Source organism: Electrophorus electricus, chromosome 16 (assembly GCF_041902795.1).
Source record: "Electrophorus electricus isolate QZ-2024a chromosome 16, ASM4190279v1, whole genome shotgun sequence".
NCBI classification, from domain to species: domain Eukaryota; kingdom Metazoa; phylum Chordata; class Actinopteri; order Gymnotiformes; family Gymnotidae; genus Electrophorus; species Electrophorus electricus.
Window position 1 is genome coordinate 9269621 of NC_137512.1, and position 12920 is coordinate 9282540.

Consider the following 12920-nt stretch of genomic DNA (forward strand, 5'->3'; position numbering starts at 1 on the left):
TTTACTTTGAAACTCTGTTATTTACCTTTTTCACACTATGAAACAGCTTTGTATTCACCTTAAACACTGTTTCAGGGCAAGAGATTGTGTTTTAGACTAAAACGTAATGCTTTATAAGAAGAATCTTTACTTTGAAACTCTGTTATTTACCTTTTTCACACTATGAAACAGCTTTGTATTCACCTTAAACACTGTTTCAGGGCAAGAGATTGTGTTTTAGACTAAAAGTTAATGCATTATAAGAAGAATCTTTACTTTGAAACTGTGTTTTTTCCCTTTTTCACACTAAAACAGCTTTGCATTCACCTTAAACTGTTTCAGGGCAAGAGATTGTGTGTGAGACTAAAATGTAATGCATTATAAGAAGAATCTTTACTTTGAAACTCTGTTCTTTACCTTTTTCACACTATGAAACAGCTTTGTATTCACCTTAAACACTGTTTCAGGACAAGAGATTGTGTTTTAGAATAAAAGGTAATGCATTATAAGAAGAATCTTTACTTTGAAACTCTGTTCTTTACCTTTTTAACACTGTGAAACAGCTCTGTATTCACCTTAAACACTGTTTCAGGGCAAGAGATTGTGTTTTAGACTAAAAGGTAATGCATTATAAGAAGAATATTTACTTTGAAACTCTCTTCTTTACCTTTTTCACACTATGAAACAGATTTGTATTCACCTTAAACACTGTTTCAGGGCAAGAGATTGTGTTTTAGACTAAAACAATGCTTTATAAGAAGAATCTTTACTTTGAAACTTTGTTCTTTACCTTTTTCACACTATGAAACAGCTTTGTATTCACCTTAAACACTGTTTCAGGACAAGAGATTGTGTTTTAGACTAAAACGTAATGCTTTATAAGAAGAATATTTACTTTGAAACTCTGTTCTTTACCTTTTTCACACTATGAAACAGCTTTGTATTCAACTTAAACACTGTTTCAGGGCAAGAGATTGTGTTTGAGACTAAAAGGTAATGCTTTATAAGAAGAATCTTTACTTTGAAACTGTGTTCTTTCCCTTTTTCACACTAAAACAGCTTTGCATTCACCTTAAACTGTTTCAGGGCAAGAGATTGTGTGTGAGACTAAAATGTAATGCATTATAAGAAGAATCTTTACTTTGAAACTCTGTTCTTTACCTTTTTCTCACTATGAAACAGCTTTGTATTCAGCTTAAACACTGTTTCAGGACAAGAGATTGTGTTTTAGACTAAAACTGCATGTTTTATAAGAAGTATCTTTACTTTGAAACTCTGTTCTTTACCTTTTTAACACTAAGAAACAGCTTTGTATTCACCTTAAACACTGTTTCAGGACAAGAGATTGTGTTTTAGAATAAAAGGTAATGCATTATAAGAAGAATCTTTACTTTGAAACTGTGTTCTTTCCCTTTTTCACACTAAAACAGATTTGTATTCACCTTAAACACTGTTTCAGGGCAAGAGATTGTGTTTTAGACTAAAACAATGCTTTATAAGAAGAATCTTTACTTTGAAACATTGTTCTTTACCTTTTTCACACTATGAAACAGCTTTGTATTCACCTTAAACACTGTTTCAGGGCAAGAGATTGTGTTTTAGACTAAAACGTAATGCTTTATAAGAATAATCTTTACTTTGAAACTCTGTTCTTTACCTTTTTCACACTATGAAACAGCTTTGTATTCACCTTAAACACTGTTTCAGGGCAAGAGATTGTGTTTTAGACTAAAAGTTAATGCATTATAAGAAGAATCTTTACTTTGAAACTGTGTTTTTTCCCTTTTTCACACTAAAACAGCTTTGCATTCACCTTAAACTGTTTCAGGGCAAGAGATTGTGTGTGAGACTAAAATGTAATGCATTATAAGAAGAATCTTTACTTTGAAACTCTGTTCTTTACCTTTTTCACACTATGAAACAGCTTTGTATTCACCTTAAACACTGTTTCAGGACAAGAGATTGTGTTTTAGAATAAAAGGTAATGCATTATAAGAAGAATATTTACTTTGAAACTCTCTTCTTTACCTTTTTCACACTATGAAACAGATTTGTATTCACCTTAAACACTGTTTCAGGGCAAGAGATTGTGTTTTAGACTAAAACAATGCTTTATAAGAAGAATCTTTACTTTGAAACTTTGTTCTTTACCTTTTTCACACTATGAAACAGCTTTGTATTCACCTTAAACACTGTTTCAGGACAAGAGATTGTGTTTTAGACTAAAACGTAATGCTTTATAAGAAGAATATTTACTTTGAAACTCTGTTCTTTACCTTTTTCACACTATGAAACAGCTTTGTATTCAACTTAAACACTATTTCAGGGCAAGAGATTGTGTTTGAGACTAAAAGGTAATGCTTTATAAGAAGAATCTTTACTTTGAAACTGTGTTCTTTCCCTTTTTCACACTAAAACAGCTTTGCATTCACCTTAAACTGTTTCAGGGCAAGAGATTGTGTGTGAGACTAAAATGTAATGCATTATAAGAAGAATCTTTACTTTGAAACTCTGTTCTTTACCTTTTTCACACTATGAAACAGCTTTGTATTCAGCTTAAACACTGTTTCAGGACAAGAGATTGTGTTTTAGACTAAAACTGCATGTTTTATAAGAAGTATCTTTACTTTGAAACTCTGTTCTTTACCTTTTTAACACTAAGAAACAGCTTTGTATTCACCTTAAACACTGTTTCAGGACAAGAGATTGTGTTTTAGAATAAAAGGTAATGCATTATAAGAAGAATCTTTACTTTGAAACTGTGTTCTTTCCCTTTTTCACACTAAAACAGATTTGTATTCACCTTAAACACTGTTTCAGGGCAAGAGATTGTGTTTTAGACTAAAACAATGCTTTATAAGAAGAATCTTTACTTTGAAACATTGTTCTTTACCTTTTTCACACTATGAAACAGCTTTGTATTCACCTTAAACACTGTTTCAGGGCAAGAGATTGTGTTTTAGACTAAAACGTAATGCTTTATAAGAATAATCTTTACTTTGAAACTCTGTTCTTTACCTTTTTCACACTATGAAACAGCTTTGTATACACCTTAAACACTGTTTCAGGGCAAGAGATTGTGTTTTAGACTAAAAGTTAATGCATTATAAGAAGAATCTTTACTTTGAAACTGTGTTTTTTCCCTTTTTCACACTAAAACAGCTTTGCATTCACCTTAAACTGTTTCAGGGCAAGAGATTGTGTGTGAGACTAAAATGTAATGCATTATAAGAAGAATCTTTACTTTGAAACTCTGTTCTTTACCTTTTTCACACTATGAAACAGCTTTGTATTCACCTTAAACACTGTTTCAGGACAAGAGATTGTGTTTTAGAATAAAAGGTAATGCATTATAAGAAGAATATTTACTTTGAAACTCTCTTCTTTACCTTTTTCACACTATGAAACAGATTTGTATTCACCTTAAACACTGTTTCAGGGCAAGAGATTGTGTTTTAGACTAAAACAATGCTTTATAAGAAGAATCTTTACTTTGAAACTTTGTTCTTTACCTTTTTCACACTATGAAACAGCTTTGTATTCACCTTAAACACTGTTTCAGGACAAGAGATTGTGTTTTAGACTAAAACGTAATGCTTTATAAGAAGAATATTTACTTTGAAACTCTGTTCTTTACCTTTTTCACACTATGAAACAGCTTTGTATTCAACTTAAACACTATTTCAGGGCAAGAGATTGTGTTTGAGACTAAAAGGTAATGCTTTATAAGAAGAATCTTTACTTTGAAACTGTGTTCTTTCCCTTTTTCACACTAAAACAGCTTTGCATTCACCTTAAACTGTTTCAGGGCAAGAGATTGTGTGTGAGACTAAAATGTAATGCATTATAAGAAGAATCTTTACTTTGAAACTCTGTTCTTTACCTTTTTCACACTATGAAACAGCTTTGTATTCAGCTTAAACACTGTTTCAGGACAAGAGATTGTGTTTTAGACTAAAACTGCATGTTTTATAAGAAGTATCTTTACTTTGAAACTCTGTTCTTTACCTTTTTAACACTAAGAAACAGCTTTGTATTCACCTTAAACACTGTTTCAGGACAAGAGATTGTGTTTTAGAATAAAAGGTAATGCATTATAAGAAGAATCTTTACTTTGAAACTGTGTTCTTTCCCTTTTTCACACTAAAACAGATTTGTATTCACCTTAAACACTGTTTCAGGGCAAGAGATTGTGTTTTAGACTAAAACAATGCTTTATAAGAAGAATCTTTACTTTGAAACATTGTTCTTTACCTTTTTCACACTATGAAACAGCTTTGTATTCACCTTAAACACTGTTTCAGGGCAAGAGATTGTGTTTTAGACTAAAACGTAATGCTTTATAAGAATAATCTTTACTTTGAAACTCTGTTCTTTACCTTTTTCACACTATGAAACAGCTTTGTATACACCTTAAACACTGTTTCAGGGCAAGAGATTGTGTTTTAGACTAAAACGTAATGCTTTATAAGAAGAATCTTTACTTTGAAACTCTGTTATTTACCTTTTTCACACTATGAAACAGCTTTGTATTCACCTTAAACACTGTTTCAGGGCAAGAGATTGTGTTGTAGACTAAAAGTTAATGCATTATAATAAGAATCTTTACTTTGAAACTCTGTTCTTTACCTTTTTCACACTATGAAACCGCTTTGTATTCACCTTAAGCACTGTTTCAGGGCAAGAGATTGTGTTTTAGACTAAAACTGCATGCTTTATAAGAAGAATCTTTACTTTGAAACTGTGTTCTTTCCCTTTTTCACACTAAAACAGCTTTGCATTCACCTTAAACTGTTTCAGGGCAAGAGATTGTGTGTGAGACTAAAATGTAATCTATTATAAGAAGAATCTTTACTTTGAAACTCTGTTCTTTACCTTTTTCACACTATGAAACAGCTTTGTATTCACCTTAAACACTGTTTCAGGACAAGAGATTGTGTTTTAGACTAAAACTGCATGTTTTATAAGAAGTATCTTTACTTTGAAACTCTGTTCTTTACCTTTTTAACACTAAGAAACAGCTTTGTATTCACCTTAAACACTGTTTCAGGACAAGAGATTGTGTTTTAGAATAAAAGGTAATGCATTATAAGAAGAATCTTTACTTTGAAACTCTTCTTTACCTTTTTCACACTATGAAACAGCTCTGTATTCACCTTAAACACTGTTTCAGGGCAAGAGATTGTGTTTTAGACTAAAAGGTAATGCATTATAAGAAGAATCTTTACTTTGAAACTCTCTTCTTTACCTTTTTCACACTATGAAACAGATTTGTATTCACCTTAAACACTGTTTCAGGGCAAGAGATTGTGTTTTAGACTAAAACAATGCTTTATAATAAGAATCTTTACTTTGAAACTTTGTTCTTTACCTTTTTCACACTATGAAACAGCTTTGTATTCACCTTAAACACTGTTTCAGGACAAGAGATTGTGTTTTAGACTAAAACGTAATGCTTTATAAGAAGAATCTTTACTTTGAAACTCTGTTCTTTACCTTTTTCACACTATGAAACAGCTTTGTATTCACCTTAAACACTGTTTCAGGGCAAGAGATTGTGTTTTAGACTAAAACGTAATGCTTTATAAGAATAATCTTTACTTTGAAACTCTGTTCTTTACCTTTTTCACACTATGAAACAGATTTGTATTCACCTTAAACACTGTTTCAGGGCAAGAGATTGTGTTTTAGGCTAAAACAATGCTTTATAAGAAGAATCTTTACTTTGAAACTTTGTTCTTTACCTTTTTCACACTATGAAACAGCTTTGTATTCACGTTAAACACTGTTTCAGGACAAGAGATTGTGTTTTAGACTAAAACGTAATGCTTTATAAGAAGAATCTTTACTTTGAAACTCTGTTCTTTACCTTTTTAACAATAAGAAACAGATTTGTATTCACCTTAAACACTGTTTCAGGGCAAGAGATTGTGTTTGAGACTAAAAGGTAATGCTTTATAAGAAGAATCTTTACTTTGAAACTGTGTTCTTTCCCTTTTTCACACTAAAACAGCTTTGCATTCACCTTAAACTGTTTCAGGGCAAGAGATTGTGTGTGAGACTAAAATGTAATGCATTATAAGAAGAATCTTTACTTTGAAACTCTGTTCTTTACCTTTTTCACACTATGAAACAGCTTTGTATTCGCCTTAAACACTGTTTCAGGACAAGAGATTGTGTTTTAGAATAAAAGGTAATGCATTATAAGAAGAATCTTTACTTTGAAACTCTGTTCTTTACCTTTTTAACACTGTGAAACAGCTCTGTATTCACCTTAAACACTGTTTCAGGGCAAGAGATTGTGTTTTAGACTAAAAGGTAATGCATTATAAGAAGAATCTTTACTTTGAAACTCTCTTCTTTACCTTTTTCACACTATGAAACAGATTTGTATTCACCTTAAACACTGTTTCAGGGCAAGAGATTGTGTTTTAGACTAAAACGTAATGCTTTATAAGAATAATCTTTACTTTGAAACTCTGTTCTTTACCTTTTTCACACTATGAAACAGCTTTGTATACACCTTAAACACTGTTTCAGGGCAAGAGATTGTGTTTTAGACTAAAACGTAATGCTTTATAAGAAGAATCTTTACTTTGAAACTCTGTTATTTACCTTTTTCACACTATGAAACAGCTTTGTATTCACCTTAAACACTGTTTCAGGGCAAGAGATTGTGTTGTAGACTAAAAGTTAATGCATTATAATAAGAATCTTTACTTTGAAACTCTGTTCTTTACCTTTTTCACACTATGAAACCGCTTTGTATTCACCTTAAGCACTGTTTCAGGGCAAGAGATTGTGTTTTAGACTAAAACTGCATGCTTTATAAGAAGAATCTTTACTTTGAAACTGTGTTCTTTCCCTTTTTCACACTAAAACAGCTTTGCATTCACCTTAAACTGTTTCAGGGCAAGAGATTGTGTGTGAGACTAAAATGTAATCTATTATAAGAAGAATCTTTACTTTGAAACTCTGTTCTTTACCTTTTTCACACTATGAAACAGCTTTGTATTCACCTTAAACACTGTTTCAGGACAAGAGATTGTGTTTTAGACTAAAACTGCATGTTTTATAAGAAGTATCTTTACTTTGAAACTCTGTTCTTTACCTTTTTAACACTAAGAAACAGCTTTGTATTCACCTTAAACACTGTTTCAGGACAAGAGATTGTGTTTTAGAATAAAAGGTAATGCATTATAAGAAGAATCTTTACTTTGAAACTCTGTTCTTTACCTTTTTAACACTGTGAAACAGCTCTGTATTCACCTTAAACACTGTTTCAGGGCAAGAGATTGTGTTTTAGACTAAAAGGTAATGCATTATAAGAAGAATCTTTACTTTGAAACTCTCTTCTTTACCTTTTTCACACTATGAAACAGATTTGTATTCACCTTAAACACTGTTTCAGGGCAAGAGATTGTGTTTTAGACTAAAACAATGCTTTATAAGAAGAATCTTTACTTTGAAACTTTGTTCTTTACCTTTTTCACACTATGAAACAGCTTTGTATTCACCTTAAACACTGTTTCAGGACAAGAGATTGTGTTTTAGACTAAAACGTAATGCTTTATAAGAAGAATATTTACTTTGAAACTCTGTTCTTTACCTTTTTCACACTATGAAACAGCTTTGTATTCAACTTAAACACTGTTTCAGGGCAAGAGATTGTGTTTTAGACTAAAACGTAATGCTTTATAAGAAGAATCTTTACTTTGAAACTCTGTTCTTTACCTTTTTCACACTATGAAACAGCTTTGTATTCACCTTAAACACTGTTTCAGGGCAAGAGATTGTGTTGTAGACTAAAAGTTAATGCATTATAATAAGAATCTTTACTTTGAAACTCTGTTCTTTACCTTTTTCACACTATGAAACCGCTTTGTATTCACCTTAAGCACTGTTTCAGGGCAAGAGATTGTGTTTTAGACTAAAACTGCATGCTTTATAAGAAGAATCTTTACTTTGAAACTGTGTTCTTTCCCTTTTTCACACTAAAACAGCTTTGCATTCACCTTAAACTGTTTCAGGGCAAGAAATTGTGTGTGAGACTAAAATGTAATGCATTATAAGAATAATCTTTACTTTGAAACTCTGTTCTTTACCTTTTTCACACTATGAAACAGCTTTGTATTCACCTTAAACACTGTTTCAGGGCAAGAGATTGTGTTTTAGACTAAAACGTAATGCTTTATAAGAAGAATCTTTACTTTGAAACTCTGTTATTTACCTTTTTCACACTATGAAACAGCTTTGTATTCACCTTAAACACTGTTTAAGGGCAAGAGATTGTGTTTTAGACTAAAACGTAATGCTTTATAAGAATAATCTTTACTTTGAAACTCTGTTCTTTACCTTTTTCACACTATGAAACAGCTTTGTATTCACCTTAAAAACTGTTTCAGGGCAAGAGATTGTGTTTTAGACTAAAACGTAATGCTTTATAAGAAGAATCTTTACTTTGAAACTCTGTTATTTACCTTTTTCACACTATGAAACAGCTTTGTATTCACCTTAAACACTGTTTCAGGGCAAGAGATTGTGTTGTAGACTAAAAGTTAATGCATTATAATAAGAATCTTTACTTTGAAACTGTGTTCTTTCCCTTTTTCACACTAAAACAGCTTTGCATTCACCTTAAACTGTTTCAGGGCAAGAGTTTGTGTGTGAGACTAAAATGTAATGCATTATAAGAATAATCTTTACTTTGAAACTCTGTTCTTTACCTTTTTCACACTATGAAACAGCTTTGTATTCACCTTAAACACTGTTTAAGGGCAAGAGATTGTGTTTTAGACTAAAACGTAATGCTTTATAAGAAGAATCTTTACTTTGAAACTCTGTTATTTACCTTTTTCACACTATGAAAGAGCTTTGTATTCACCTTAAACACTGTTTCAGGGCAAGAGATTGTGTTTTAGACTAAAAGTTAATGCATTATAAGAAGAATCTTTACTTTGAAACTGTGTTCTTTCCCTTTTTCACACTAAAACAGCTTTGCATTCACCTTAAACTGTTTCAGGGCAAGAGATTGTGTGTGAGACTAAAATGTAATGCATTATAAGAAGAATCTTTACTTTGAAACTCTGTTCTTTACCTTTTTCACACTATGAAACAGCTTTGTATTCGCCTTAAACACTGTTTCAGTACAAGAGATTGCGTTTTAGAATAAAAGGTAATGCATTATAAGAAGAATCTTTACTTTGAAACTCTCTTCTTTACCTTTTTCACACTATGAAACAGATTTGTATTCACCTTAAACACTGTTTCAGGGCAAGAGATTGTGTTTTAGACTAAAACAATGCTTTATAAGAAGAATCTTTACTTTGAAACTTTGTTCTTTACCTTTTTCACACTATGAAACAGCTTTGTATTCACCTTAAACACTGTTTCAGGACAAGAGATTGTGTTTTAGACTAAAACGTAATGCTTTATAAGAAGAATATTTACTTTGAAACTCTGTTCTTTACCTTTTTCACACTATGAAACAGCTTTGTATTCAACTTAAACACTGTTTCAGGGCAAGAGATTGTGTTTTAGACTAAAACGTAATGCTTTATAAGAAGAATCTTTACTTTGAAACTCTGTTCTTTACCTTTTTCACACTATGAAACAGCTTTGTATTCACCTTAAACACTGTTTCAGGGCAAGAGATTGTGTTTTAGACTAAAAGTTAATGCATTATAATAAGAATCTTTACTTTGAAACTCTGTTCTTTACCTTTTTCACACTATGAAACCGCTTTGTATTCACCTTAAGCACTGTTTCAGGGCAAGAGATTGTGTTTTAGACTAAAACTGCATGCTTTATAAGAAGAATCTTTACTTTGAAACTGTGTTCTTTCCCTTTTTCACACTAAAACAGCTTTGCATTCACCTTAAACTGTTTCAGGGCAAGAGATTGTGTGTGAGACTAAAATGTAATGCATTATAAGAATAATCTTTACTTTGAAACTCTGTTCTTTACCTTTTTCACACTATGAAACAGCTTTGTATTCACCTTAAACACTGTTTCAGGGCAAGAGATTGTGTTTTAGACTAAAACGTAATGCTTTATAAGAAGAATCTTTACTTTGAAACTCTGTTATTTACCTTTTTCACACTATGAAACAGCTTTGTATTCACCTTAAACACTGTTTAAGGGCAAGAGATTGTGTTTTAGACTAAAACGTAATGCTTTATAAGAATAATCTTTACTTTGAAACTCTGTTCTTTACCTTTTTCACACTATGAAACAGCTTTGTATTCACCTTAAAAACTGTTTCAGGGCAAGAGATTGTGTTTTAGACTAAAACGTAATGCTTTATAAGAAGAATCTTTACTTTGAAACTCTGTTATTTACCTTTTTCACACTATGAAACAGCTTTGTATTCACCTTAAACACTGTTTCAGGGCAAGAGATTGTGTTGTAGACTAAAAGTTAATGCATTATAATAAGAATCTTTACTTTGAAACTGTGTTCTTTCCCTTTTTCACACTAAAACAGCTTTGCATTCACCTTAAACTGTTTCAGGGCAAGAGTTTGTGTGTGAGACTAAAATGTAATGCATTATAAGAATAATCTTTACTTTGAAACTCTGTTCTTTACCTTTTTCACACTATGAAACAGCTTTGTATTCACCTTAAACACTGTTTCAGGACAAGAGATTGTGTTTTAGAATAAAAGGTAATGCATTATAAGAAGAATCTTTACTTTGAAACTCTGTTCTTTACCTTTTTAACACTGTGAAACAGCTCTGTATTCACCTTAAACACTGTTTCAGGGCAAGAGATTGTGTTTTAGACTAAAAGGTAATGCATTATAAGAAGAATCTTTACTTTGAAACTCTCTTCTTTACCTTTTTCACACTATGAAACAGATTTGTATTCACCTTAAACACTGTTTCAGGGCAAGAGATTGTGTTTTAGACTAAAACAATGCTTTATAAGAAGAATCTTTACTTTGAAACTTTGTTCTTTACCTTTTTCACACTATGAAACAGCTTTGTATTCACCTTAAACACTGTTTCAGGACAAGAGATTGTGTTTTAGACTAAAACGTAATGCTTTATAAGAAGAATATTTACTTTGAAACTCTGTTCTTTACCTTTTTCACACTATGAAACAGCTTTGTATTCAACTTAAACACTGTTTCAGGGCAAGAGATTGTGTTTTAGACTAAAACGTAATGCTTTATAAGAAGAATCTTTACTTTGAAACTCTGTTCTTTACCTTTTTCACACTATGAAACAGCTTTGTATTCACCTTAAACACTGTTTCAGGGCAAGAGATTGTGTTGTAGACTAAAAGTTAATGCATTATAATAAGAATCTTTACTTTGAAACTCTGTTCTTTACCTTTTTCACACTATGAAACCGCTTTGTATTCACCTTAAGCACTGTTTCAGGGCAAGAGATTGTGTTTTAGACTAAAACTGCATGCTTTATAAGAAGAATCTTTACTTTGAAACTGTGTTCTTTCCCTTTTTCACACTAAAACAGCTTTGCATTCACCTTAAACTGTTTCAGGGCAAGAAATTGTGTGTGAGACTAAAATGTAATGCATTATAAGAATAATCTTTACTTTGAAACTCTGTTCTTTACCTTTTTCACACTATGAAACAGCTTTGTATTCACCTTAAACACTGTTTCAGGGCAAGAGATTGTGTTTTAGACTAAAACGTAATGCTTTATAAGAAGAATCTTTACTTTGAAACTCTGTTATTTACCTTTTTCACACTATGAAACAGCTTTGTATTCACCTTAAACACTGTTTAAGGGCAAGAGATTGTGTTTTAGACTAAAACGTAATGCTTTATAAGAATAATCTTTACTTTGAAACTCTGTTCTTTACCTTTTTCACACTATGAAACAGCTTTGTATTCACCTTAAAAACTGTTTCAGGGCAAGAGATTGTGTTTTAGACTAAAACGTAATGCTTTATAAGAAGAATCTTTACTTTGAAACTCTGTTATTTACCTTTTTCACACTATGAAACAGCTTTGTATTCACCTTAAACACTGTTTCAGGGCAAGAGATTGTGTTGTAGACTAAAAGTTAATGCATTATAATAAGAATCTTTACTTTGAAACTGTGTTCTTTCCCTTTTTCACACTAAAACAGCTTTGCATTCACCTTAAACTGTTTCAGGGCAAGAGTTTGTGTGTGAGACTAAAATGTAATGCATTATAAGAATAATCTTTACTTTGAAACTCTGTTCTTTACCTTTTTCACACTATGAAACAGCTTTGTATTCACCTTAAACACTGTTTAAGGGCAAGAGATTGTGTTTTAGACTAAAACGTAATGCTTTATAAGAAGAATCTTTACTTTGAAACTCTGTTATTTACCTTTTTCACACTATGAAAGAGCTTTGTATTCACCTTAAACACTGTTTCAGGGCAAGAGATTGTGTTTTAGACTAAAAGTTAATGCATTATAAGAAGAATCTTTACTTTGAAACTGTGTTCTTTCCCTTTTTCACACTAAAACAGCTTTGCATTCACCTTAAACTGTTTCAGGGCAAGAGATTGTGTGTGAGACTAAAATGTAATGCATTATAAGAAGAATCTTTACTTTGAAACTCTGTTCTTTACCTTTTTCACACTATGAAACAGCTTTGTATTCGCCTTAAACACTGTTTCAGTACAAGAGATTGTGTTTTAGAATAAAAGGTAATGCATTATAAGAAGAATCTTTACTTTGAAACTCTCTTCTTTACCTTTTTCACACTATGAAACAGATTTGTATTCACCTTAAACACTGTTTCAGGGCAAGAGATTGTGTTTTAGACTAAAACAATGCTTTATAAGAAGAATCTTTACTTTGAAACTTTGTTCTTTACCTTTTTCACACTATGAAACAGCTTTGTATTCACCTTAAACACTGTTTCAGGACAAGAGATTGTGTTTTAGACTAAAACGTAATGCTTTATAAGAAGAATATTTACTTTGAAACTCTGTTC